The sequence below is a fragment of the Ruditapes philippinarum genome, unplaced genomic scaffold (genome assembly GCF_026571515.1).
Source record: "Ruditapes philippinarum isolate M1 unplaced genomic scaffold, ASM2657151v2 ctg12589_1_1_1_1, whole genome shotgun sequence".
NCBI lineage: Eukaryota > Metazoa > Mollusca > Bivalvia > Venerida > Veneridae > Ruditapes > Ruditapes philippinarum.
In genome coordinates, this window is record NW_026859890.1 from 39,232 (window position 1) to 52,505 (window position 13,274).

The window sequence follows — 13,274 nt, forward strand, 5'->3', positions numbered from 1 at the left end:
AACAATGTTTCAACTTTACTCATGTAAATTTGATTTGAATAACTAACGCAAAGAACGCTCAACATTTTTTATAGGGGTGCCTTCATCACCCTCACACATATAGTTAGCTCCCCTTTTTCTTACACCATTTGTAATAAAAAAATTTGTCAATCATATTCGTAGTGTTTCCATCTTATGTAGTTATCTCCATCATAAATGAGAATGGACTATAAATTATATACTGTTTCTAGATGTCATAGTTGATAAATAAAAGATATCAACAAACACTATATAGTCCATACTCATTTAGTGCACAATATTTTCCTTTTGTTTTGTTTTTTGTGCATCATACAATTATAAGCAAAGTGTTATTATATAACTGTGAGTGAAAATTTAACGTTGCACTGTCAAATGTCAAAAATCACAAAACTATCTATTATATAATCACCCAGCTTGATTTTGTCAAAAGCAAATTCACCGTTGCACTCAATGCTGTCACATCCAATCATTCTACCAAATTCCACTGTCTCACATATACATCACACATAATATGTTGAATTTTCTCGTATTTCGTGGACAACTGGCCTGTTAGAAATTGGCAAACAGGTATACACTTTTCCAGCTAATTGGAAAACATGCCATTATAAAAGACCAAATGAGACTTTTAACACATTTCATTGCACACCATATACAGATAGTGATTTCCGTATGAGTTGCAAATGATGACTAAACATTGAAGTATGCAAAATCATTTCTTTTAACACCCAGTTGGGTCTGACCCTGATAATAATATGGATGTGTTGTTTTTTTACTGAATAAGTCCATTTTTTCAGTCAAACATTCACATGCCTTGGACACTTTATATCCAAACAAGCTGTACCACAACACTCATAATGAACAATTTCATCAGGTGATGGATGCACCAATGAATTGACAATGTATTGTAGATATGTGTAAACCACTGTCCTCAACTAACAATTTTTCATGATGTTCAGCCATTACATCCAGGAGTTTATATCTATCCCTTTTTGTGTCACCTTGAAAAAGGCGACATATAGGGGTTACTTTTGTCAGCGGTGTCGGTGTTGGCATCGTCCGCGTCCCCTTAAGCTTGTCCGGAGCATAAGTCAGTCATTATAAGTCGGATTGACTTCAAACTTGGCATGCATGCTTCTTATAATGACACGAAGTGCAGTGTACAAGAACCGGTACTCTGCACTTCTTAATTTTTGAGTTATTGCGCTTCGTTAATTTTCATACTTTATTTTTGTCCGGGCCATTTCTCCTTAAGTATAATAGCTATGGACTTGAAACTTCATAGGATAATAGATCTCATTATGAAGAAATGCAGTGCACAAGAACCGGTACTCTGCACTTCATAATTTTTTAGTTATTGCCCTTTGTCAATTTTCATACTTTATTTTTGTCTGGGCCATTTCTCCTTAAGTATAAAAGCTATGGACTTGAAACTTCATAGGATTATAGGTCTCATTAAGAAGAAGGGCAGTGCACAAGAACTGGTACTCTGCATTTCTTATTTTTTGAGTTTCTGCCCTTTGTTAATTTCATGGGTGCAAGTTTTCCGGCATGTGCCGGAAGTTCCGGTTTTTCACGTGCCGGAGGGATCATTTTTGCAAATCACGTAAATCCGTTGAGATATTTGGAGGGGTATGGTGCGGGTCTACTCTTTCAAACTGAGAAGTACCACCGATTAGAAGTTCATAATCGAGAATGCTATATAACATACGGATGCTCACGGTTGTTCTCGAAGCGTCAATAGTAAACTTTCGCGGAAACTGCCGATAGTTTCCGAAGATATACGAGATGTTTACGAAATAAGATTTTTAAGATTTTTTAATAGGCTGAAATGTGTTGTTGTTGTCTGAGAATTGACAGGAAAAGGAATATGATTGGAAATTGCATTCTGGGTAATATTGCCAGAAAAATATACAGTCATAGGTCAAAATGGTGTTACCTCCCTTCCATATTTAATTTATGACAGCACAGGTTACTTTCCTTGAACTTTGATATTCACTTACATAAACATTACATCACATATGTGACATTCTCATAAAACAAACAACTAAGTAAATCGCCTGATTTCAAATTATATTTTGACGGATTTTTTAATATTCTACCTTTGTGACCTTGTTATTTTTCGAAGTCCAAACAACTTGCCCAACAACGTTGTTCAATTTTTCATTAAACTCAAACTGTACCATATTTCATTTGTATTTCCAAACAATATCTTTAGCCTTTTTGAGCTTTTTTACTTCGCAGGAAACAGATTCTGAATTGCCTTAAATTTTCTCTCACTGATGTTGTACTCAAATTCTCTGCTGCCTTATTTCATTCATCAAGTCTCTCAAAGTTAAACTACCACTAGCAATAAAGTGACTTACTGTCTTGTCCTTTAATATAAAGTCATGAAATTTAGGCCATGTGAAATATGACCTTGACCACCAAATTCACTAAACTCTACTGCATTATGGCAAAGTTCAGTTGTATAGAAACAAACAAAAATACTGTTCCTACACTACTATTTAGTGTTGTATTAATGCATAGCATTTTTCACAAATGCAATCTTGTTTTGAAGACTGTGGTCAATTAAAACAGATGGCACATAAGACTGCTAATATGACAATACCTTAGGAGCTAGTTTAGACTTTTTCTTTCCCTTTTCCCTGCTTGCTCATGTTTATCCTTCCTGACTGTATATCATGAACAAGGGCTTAAAGTTTATCTTTTTTGCGAATTCTTCAGCCTGATAAGAAAGAACAGAGATTTGAAAGAGATACATGTTTATTTGTTTTTAAAGCACCATACCCTCTTAGCACAGTATTGATTATTTACATTTATTTGTATAATAAATCTGCAATTAACTAGAATAACAACATAACTTTATTTCGCTTTCATGTAATTGCCGAGATGACTAATCTGAATTGTTAAAATTTTTGAAATGCATGATTTTTGTGAATTTAATTAATGTAGAAAGTTGTTTTGTAGCTACAGTTTTGTGTATCAACAGTAATGAGGGAAATAAATGTTTTTTATATGTAATACATTATATATATTTAAATTTGATTTTTTGAGAAAATGTTTTACTCATCTGGAATAGTGCCATACACTGTATATTAAAGAAGCAATGCAATATTCATTCTGATAAGCAATGGAAGGCTATAATGGTTCTGTTGTAATATTTTAAAATGTTAATTTTGGTATATGAATATGTGATAGTGTGTTATGTTTCTGTTGAATTTACATTCCATATACATATATGTATTTGCTATTCCATTAATTGGTAACTGATCATGCATGTAACATTATATGCTGGCAGAAGGCGGAGCTTAACTGTATTGTTAATTATGAATGACTTTACTATATATATACAGTAAACTTCATTTATAGCGAACACGGTTATAGCGAAATTCCGGTTATAGGGAACAATTTATTTTGGCCCGAATTTTGCCCTTCTTTATTTAATATAAAAATTTACGGTTAAAGCGAACATGGTTATAAGGAATTATCGCTTATAAGGAACTCATTTCTTAGTCCCAATTTAGTTAAAAGTACAGAAAATTAGACTTTTATAACGCACTCCAAAATATTGGCTATCCATTATTAGATTCCGCATTTTCAACATGAGTTTTCATTGGCACGGATTAAAACTCGGCCGAACGTACCGTTTATTGTTGTATGTACTTCAATACATCTATCAAAATGACTTTGTATAGTTTTCTATTTAGGATATTTTTAGCATAAGCTCTACTCACCAAGAAAAAACGGTTATTCCTTTTATTCTATAATATCTTTTCTTCAATAGTTTTGCTCGAGTAAAATAATTATAATACTTTATAATACGGTTTTCAACATAATCACACATGCTTGCAAGCATGATCCATTGCAAACTGCAAAGTACGCTTTGATCTTTCATTAGTAAAAGTCAGCTTTTAAATATAATAGAAGATATTCAAAATAAAAGGAAGGAATAATCGAAAATCTTATTTATTCTCAATCATTGAAAGAAAACGAAAAGAGTTTAGAAACACAATATTATATTTTATGAGAAATTGAGTGGAATAGCAAAGGATTTTCAAATTCCAAAAAGTACGCTCTTGGATATTGTGTCAAAGTCAGAAATAAATGACTATTTTTTCTTAATCAAATGCTCTTCAAAATGGCGGACGACGGTAAACAATCAGTTCGTTATATGTAAATCTGTTCGCTATAAAAACTCCTGATACAAGAAACTAATTCGTTATATGCTTACAAGGAACTCCGGATATAAGGAACAGATTTTGAATGTCCTGATGAGTTCGTTATAAGCCGAGTTTACTGTATTATTATAGCAAAATATGTTTTAAGTGATTTTTATATTTGAAATTTGTTACTTTTGATAATTGTTATAATAAAAATCAAAAATAACAAAAATGTTTATTATTGTCATTATTTTACCTTGTTAATCCTTAAGCTGTGGCATGTAATACAATCTCAGTGATTGATTTCTTATTTAAAATAAACCAGTTATTTAACCTTTAACTACAATGGACATGCCTTGCATTTAATTGGCATTTCACATGATAGTGCCACTAATAGTGTTGAACCTTAAAAGTCTTTATAATCATGTCATCTAACCATAAAATGATAACTGTCAAAACTAGCTGAATCATTTTATATGCCCAAAGAGTCGAAGATGTGTATCCAGGACACATTTTGGCATTATTGTTGGTCGGATTTTCTCTGCCATCAGCTTAAAACTGGCATGTATGTTAAATCAAAACAAGATTAACACCTTGACATGCAAATATTCTGTTAAATTATTGTTTGCCTCCATGACAAAAGGATATCTTATGAAGGATTTTAGTAATTATGCCCCCCACCCCCACCCCCTCTTCAAAGTTTGTTTGTTTGTTTGTTTGTTTTGGTTTTACGTCACATCGACACAGTATAGGTCATATCGCGACGTTCCAGCTTTACTGGTGGAGGAAGACCTCAGGTGCCCTTCCGTGCATTATTTCAGGCACGAACGGGCACCTGAGTAGAACCACCGACGTTCCGTAAGCTAGCTGGATAGCCTCTTCAAAGAAGTGGGGATATATTGCTTTCCATTTGTCTGTCAGTAAGTCGGTTTGTAGACCAAAATGCTTTCTGATCATTCATTAAAGAATGCTTAGGCCTAGAAACTTCAAACTTGGTAAGGAGATCATTCATGACCAGAAGATGACCCCCAATTTTAGGGGGTGGGGGTGGTCTTTAGGTCAAATTGACCTTGAATGTCAAAATGATTTCCAAATAATAACTCAACAACTCATCTCATGAGACTTTGACCTTCAAACTTCACAGGTGCATTGGTCTTGGCCAGTAAATGACCCCTCATTAATTTCCTTAGACATTTATGTATACATTGTATAGTAAATACAAAAAAGCATGAAACATCTTCTAATGGGTGTTTACCAAGTTTGTTCCAATAAAATCTAAGGGGTCAAAATTGGCCTGTCGCAGGGAGTCATAGCTTTTCCTTATATGTATTAAGTAAATACAAAAAAACAGCCAAAGAGCTAGAGCTTAGATATCTGTAGTAGTTCCCCCCATCCCCCCCGAGGTTCATAGTCATAGTATATAGTTAATATTTCAAAAATTCTCTTGAAAGCTGCAAGGGCTGTATCTTATGATATTTGTTATGGAACATAGTCAGGTGGACCTCAACAAATTTAATCAAATTATAGCCCTGGGGTCAAATTTGGCACCAACCCAGGGGATCATAGATTTTACTTATACTCATAGAACTAGCGCCTTTCCATATTAACCATCAAACTAACTAAATAACTCATATCAACCATTGACTTTCCAAATCAACCATACATTCCAATCTCAACCAGTGACTTTCCATATGCCATTCTCGTAGCAGCCAGTGACTTCCCATAGCAACCACTGATGTACATAGGAACCTTTGAATTTCCATGTCAGCTATGGACGTCTTTAGCAACTAGTGACTGCGTAGCAACCAGTGTTTATTTCATGGTAAGCATTGACTTTCCATAGCAACCAGTGAATTCCTTAGCAACCATTGACTTTCCATAGCAACCAGTGACTGTAGCAACCATATACTTCCATGACAACCAGGGACTTCCCATAGCAACAAGTGACACATATTTACCATTGAATTTCCATAGAAACCTTAGACTTCTTTAACACTGAAGGACTTGCCAAAGCAACCATAGTGACTTTCTATAGCCACCATTATTTTTCCATAGCAACCAGTGCCTTGTCATAGCAACCATTGACTGTCATAGCAACCACTGACTTTCAATAGTAACCAGTGACTCCATAACAACCATTGACTTTCATAGAAATCATTATTTTCCGTAGCAATCAGTGTCTTTCCATGGCAACCAGTAGCAAATATTGCAACCATTGACTTTCCATTGCAGCCATTGATAGCAGCCACTAACTTTCCATAGCAACAAGTGACTTTCTATAACAACCATAGGCTTCCATTGTAACCAGTGCCTTCTCTTAGCAGCCATTGACTGTCAAAACAATCATTAACTTCCATAGCAACCATTGACTTCCCATAGCAACCAGTGACTTTCCATGACAACCATATACTTCCATAGCTACCAATGACTTCCTATAGCAACAAGTGACTCACATAACAACCATTGACTTTGAATTGCAACCAGTTCTTTAGCATCCAGTTACTTTCCATAGCAACTGTGCCTTACCATAGCATCGTTTGACTTTCCATAGCAACCAATGACTTCTATTGCAACCACTACTTTCCGTAGCAACATTTGACTTCCATAGCAGCCACTGAATTTCCATAGCAACCATTGACTTCCATAGCAACCGGTGACTATCTAGAGAAACCATTGACATCAAAAGCAAACGGTGATTTCAAATAACAATTAGTGACGCTCATAGCAACCATTGACTTTCCATAGCAACCATTGACTTTCCATATGAACCATTGCCTTTCCATAAGAACCATTGACTTTTTAAAGCAACTGCTTGCTTTCCAAATCAACCATTGACTTCTATAGCAACCAGCGACTTCATAGCAGCCTTTGACTTTTCATTGTAAATTTCCATAGCAACCAGTGACTTACATAGCAAACATTGACTTTTTTACATAGCAACCAGTGACTTCCATAGCAAACATTTACTTTTCTTAGCAACGAGTGATTCTACCACTGAATTTCATAGCAATCATTTGCTTCCAAGGAAACCACTGATTTTGTATAGCAACTAGTTACATCTTCATTAACTTTTGTTTTCCCTTAACCAAAGCAGTCAGTAAAGTTTTTTACACATACATAAGCCGCCTTGTGGTCGAGGGGTTAGAGTCGATGACTTCTAATCCAGTTACCTTTCTGGCGCGGGTTCGATCCCCGGGTGATGCTTTGGTAGTTAAGTGCGGAAGAAGGTAGTCTAGTACTTGTGTAACTCTCCAGGAACGATGGTTAGGAAACTACCCGCCTACATGACTGAAATAATGTTGGGAAAAGGCGTAAAATGAAACAAACAAACAAACAAAACAAACACATACACTATTTCCGATGTTCAGATATGAACTTTATGATACATTGTAATTGTTTAACATTTACAATTTAAATCTACTTTTGCTTATACATGTAGTTTACAATATTACTTGTTTGTTGCCATTTAGAATATTTATATTCATGTGAGCGATATTAGCGCCATCATGGCCTTTTTGTTTTTAGTTGGGTTGCGTTTTATGTTGCAACATCACAGCAAATGCCATATGGCAAGTGTCCAGAAGAAGACATTAGTAGAACCACCGACGCCCATAAGCAAGCTGACTAGCTTCCTCGCATGAAAGAAGTCTCTTGCACGATAAAAGTGTTAAGGGCAACTGGTTTGAAATCAATCACTTGCCTACTTGGTCGCAGTCGCTTCACCGATTTCCAGATGATGAGTGAGAAATAAGATATTGAAATCAAACATCATTAACATGGTACATGTATATAGTAAGCTTATGTGGAAACCAAGCTTGTGTTAATTTTGGTCCCCAAGGGTCAAGTGCATTTTTACAAAAAAAGGAAAAAATTTGGGTTTCTAAAAAATAATTAAAACTACAAATAAGGGAAAAAAGAAATTTTTAAATCGAACTTGGATATATTTTGGGAAAATTTATGGGTTTTCCCCCAAACTCAAAGGGCAAATAAAAATAGGGAAAAAAGGTTTTTCGATTTTAAAAAAGAGATGAAAACAATGAAATGTTAAATTTTTAAAATCCCTAAATTACAGGGTTTAAAATTTAAATTTTGATTTTAAACCCCAAATTTGTTTTAACCCTGCTAATTACATATGTTTGTATGTTTAAGGGGGAAAATCTTTGGGGTCTGCCGGGCCCTCAACATTGTTTATTTTTTTTAAAAATTCTTGTCAGATTTCCCTTTAAAAAAGGTGGGGAAGCCCCTCCTTATGAAAAGTCATTACCCGCAACTTTCCCCAATTATATTAACCCGACCCTAAAAAATAAGAGCCAAAAAACAAAACAAAAAAAAAAATATTTTTATTTGAACCCAACCCGGGTGGGGTGATCAATTTAAAACCCAAAATTTTTTTTGTCCATTCTAAAGATTTTTGTCATCCGTCCCGGTTTGGTTTAATTTATTTTTGTGGGCCCCTTTTTAAAAGGGCTTGGGTAGGGAAAAACCCAAAAATTAAATATTCTTTAAGCATCTTCTTTTCAAAAAGCCAAATGGATGAAATCATTTATCAAAACCCTTTTTCTCCTTTCATTCTTAAAAACTTTTCTTAAAAAAAGTCTGCCAATGAATTTGATAAGACCCGGTTAGTGGTAGAAGACCCTTTTTATAGATGTCAGATCATTCATTAAAATAGGCCCTTTTCAGATTTTTTCGATTTTGGGGTTTGCAGCATCCCTTGTGAAAAGAGTAATTTGTTTTTATTGTACCAAAATTTACCCATTAAGGAAACACCAGAGGTTAAAATACAAAAGCCTTTAAACATCTTCTGTTACTGAACCAACTGCAGGATTTAACCAAACTTTGTCTCAGGCACCCTTCGATGGTCTTTGTCTGTGGCACCCTTCGATGGTCCTCTTTTAACTTAGCTTGTTTGTAACACAGTCTCTTGGAAGTGTAGATCGGATGGATCGAACCTGTGACCCCTATCCTAGCTAGTACTAGCCTTTACAGGCAGATAAACTATTTTCAATAAATCTCAACACATACACTAACTATACTTAAATCTAAAAAAAATTGTATTCAATCTATAATACTAACGGCTTTTACCTGCTGGAATTAATATTCTTGCATAGCAGACTGGCGTTTCCGTTAGATTTACCCATGCCGGAAATTTCATCTGTTCATCAAGTTTAATTTGACGCTCCGGAAAAAAATCAACAAATTATTTATTAATTCAAGTGAAAAAATATTTTTCGTCATAAATTACTAGTATATATTTTTGGAAAGCGCAGAAGAATACAAGTCTGAAGATGTAAATATCGAGGTTATCGAGCGGATCTTTACAGAAAATTAAGAAGTCAGAAAATTGAACAAAGTACGAATATGAATTCGAAGAAGATTTTATTAATAGCTCTTCTTTGTACGTGCGTTCAACATGATTCGGTTAACCAGAAAATCACAACGGGTCAAAGGTTGACAGATTTTGATGTAGAAGCGGCGGATTCTTATTTATATGGTAATTTGATCACAAATAAACAATTAACTTTGAGCAGAAAAATCACTGTAGAAGAAAATGCAGAAAAAGTTTTATTTGCTAATTATCAGGTTACAAGCGAAAGCATCTCTTATTATCATCAAATTTTATATCATTATATTCATACAAGGCGAACTTTTACTTCGGTCAATTTAGCAGCTACGGTGAAGATTCTTTTAGCGCTGGCAGGTGATATCGCGCTAAATCCAGGACATATCCACAACCCGTGCACATCATGCAAACGGGCAATTGCACGGACACATCGATCAGTTACGTGCGACAAATGTGCGTCTAGATGGCACATTAAGTGTGCTAGGGTGGAACCGACATTATATTCAACATTACAACGTTCCTCAATTAATTGGTCGTGTTTTCATTGTGAGGGTTTCTGCTTTTCGGACTCGTTCTTCGAAGACGAATTTGTTCAGGATGAAAACACAGCACAGACAGTTATTAACGAAACATCACAGACGGCGCCCGATGATAATGTATTCAAGTGCTTCAGTAACAAAGGTCTACATTTTATTCATTTAAACGTAAGATCCATAATTCCGAAAATGTCCGAACTGAAAACGATAGCTAATAACTGCAATGCAGCAATTTTTTCGATATCAGAAACTTGGTTGGACTCTAGTGTGTATGATGGTGAAATTGACATTCAAAATTATACTGTACTAAGAAATGATCGCAATAGAAATGGAGGTGGGGTATGTATGTACATTAGAAATGATATTTCTTTTAATGTAAGATATGATTTGTCAAACAACACAAATGAATGTATATTTGTTGAGATACTTTTGCCCCGGAATAAAGCTATTATTGTTGGAACATTATATAGACCCCCTAAACAAACCGATTTCAATAAGTTTCTAGAATCAATTTTATCTAAACTTTCTTTCGAAAATGAAATATATATACTTGGAGATATGAATATATGCTTTTTTGGTAACAAATCTGTTATATTCAGAGAATACTGCAGCATTTTGAGTTTATACAATCTTCAGCAAATTATAAAATCAGCGACACGAATTAGTTCTACGGGTTCTAGTCTTATAGATCACATTCTCTGCAATTATAAAGAACGAGTGTCTCAGTCTGGGGTTATTCCTCTTGGGTTAAGCGATCATTTTATGACTTTTTGTACAAGAAAGATTGTTAAGAATCCAGTTAATTGTCATAGATATGTTAATATACGATCGCTTAAAAATTACTCTAAAGAAAATTGGATCGCGGAGTTGACTCAAACAGACTGGAGTTCTTGCTTTTATTCTTTAAATGTTAATAACGCATGGAATAATTTTCAGAAAATTTTCACTGATTTATTAGATAAGATTGCTCCATTTAAGGAAATTAGACTTAAAAATCAAACTGAACCTTGGATAGATTCAAATATTCTAGATCTGATACATAGGCGAGAGAAAGCATATGCAAGGTATAGAAAAAGTCGTAATAATTCTGACAAGATTTTGTTCAATAAACTTCGCAATGAAGTACAACGATAGATATAAAATTGGCAAAATCTGAATACTTCAAAGAGCAAATATTAGATAATAAGAACGACAATGAGAAACTATGGCAGAATATCAAATCCCTTGGTTACAGTAACAATAATCAAAGCACTGAATGTACTGATGGGGAGGCTATGACAGAATGTTTCAGACTTATAGTTTCTTTTCTTTTTGCTTAAAATGTGCTGTTAAATAAGAAGATATGCACATTGCGCTATTTATCGTTCAGCCATTCATATAAATGGTTAATATGGTTGACTATTCATTTTGTTAATATTCCAGAACATTTCATTGAGGTCTACATTCGGATTGTTAAAGAAAAACCTAAAAACCATTTATAAATGACATACCAGCAGGTATGACGACTGTTCATTATAAGATCATATAATACCATTTTACAACTGACGGTTCCTTATCAAAATATTCTAGGACTGTTCATCATAAATACTTTATGTCATTTTAATATCATTGAATGATAATAACAACTGCAAGTTAAGCAACATTTTAATTGAACATAAAAATTATACATATTTACATGTACCATAATTGAGATCAATAAGACATTGTCTTGTGATGAGTATTAATATTCATGCTCTACGGACAGAAAGTTGTCTTCTCCCGAAGCAAATCTCGAATAAAATCACGTTTCAGAAAATTATTCCCATTTCATTACTCGTCGCTGACTTTGACGGCTTCGGATAATATTAAAGCTAAATATTTCTTGAAACAAGGGTGCCATAGTCACAAAATACGCCCGTTTACGAAAGCTTTAGATGGAGATGGGGGCATTATGGATAAGTGTTATCTAGCAAGCAAGTTTTTATTCTTGGCACTGTGTTGTTAAATGAACCTTCAAACAAATCAGTAGGGAAGATATGCACAGGATGTGTGACCTTGACCTTGGTCGCAGGGACCTGAATTTTATGCACGGCACTCAGCCTCACAATGATGAACATTTGTGCCAAATTATATTGAAATCCCTCTATGCATGTAGAAGTTTTGCTCCAGACAAGCGTTTTTCTATGAGCTCTAACTGTGACCTTCACTTTTGACCTAGAGACTTGGTTCATGTGCAGGGCACTACGTCTCATGGTGGTGAACAATTCTATAAAGTAACATTAAAACTCCTCCATGCATGTAGAAAATATGCTCCGGACAACATCTGGATATTTAATCATCTCCAGTGACCTTGACCTTGCAAATATTAACCTAAATTAAATGTGTCACACCTTTAGTCATGATAGTTACCATTTGTGCTACAATCCATCAATAAATGATGACTAAATGGTCCCTATACACATCTTCAAATTTTTATCTGAACTTTGACCTCTATGTGTAACCTTGACTTTGGTCGCAGGGATCTGAATTTTGCGTGCGACACTCAGCCTCACAATGGTGAACATTTGTGCCAAGTTATATTGAAATCCCCCTATGAATGTAGAAGTTTTGCTCCGGACAAGCATTTTTCAATGAGCTCTAAGTGTGACCTTGACCTTTGACCTGGAGACCTGGATCATGCATGGAGCAATACATATCATGGTGGTGAATATTTCAATAAAGTATTATAAAAATTCTTCCATACATGTAGGAGATATGCTCCAGACAAAATCTGGATATTTCACCATCTTTAGTGACCTTGACCTTGCATATATTGACCTAAAGTACATGTGTCACAGCCGTAGTCATGATAATGACCATTTGTGTTATAATCCCTCAATAAATGATGATTAAATCGTCCTATACACATCTTCATATTTTTATCTAAACTTTGACCTCTATGTGTGACCTTGACCTTGGCTGCAGGACACTGAATTTTGTGCGCGACACTCCGCCTCACAATGGTGAACATTTGTGCCAAGTTATATTGAAATCCCTCTATGCATATGGAAGTTTTGCTCCGGACAAGCGTTTTTTCAATGAGCTCTAAGTGTGACCGTTGACCTTTGACCTAGAGACCTAGTTCATGTGCGTGACTCTGGCTTCTCATAATGGTGAACATTTCTATGAAGTTTCATTAAAATCCCTACATACATGTAGGAGATATGCTCCGGACAAAATTGGACGCCGCAACCGCCC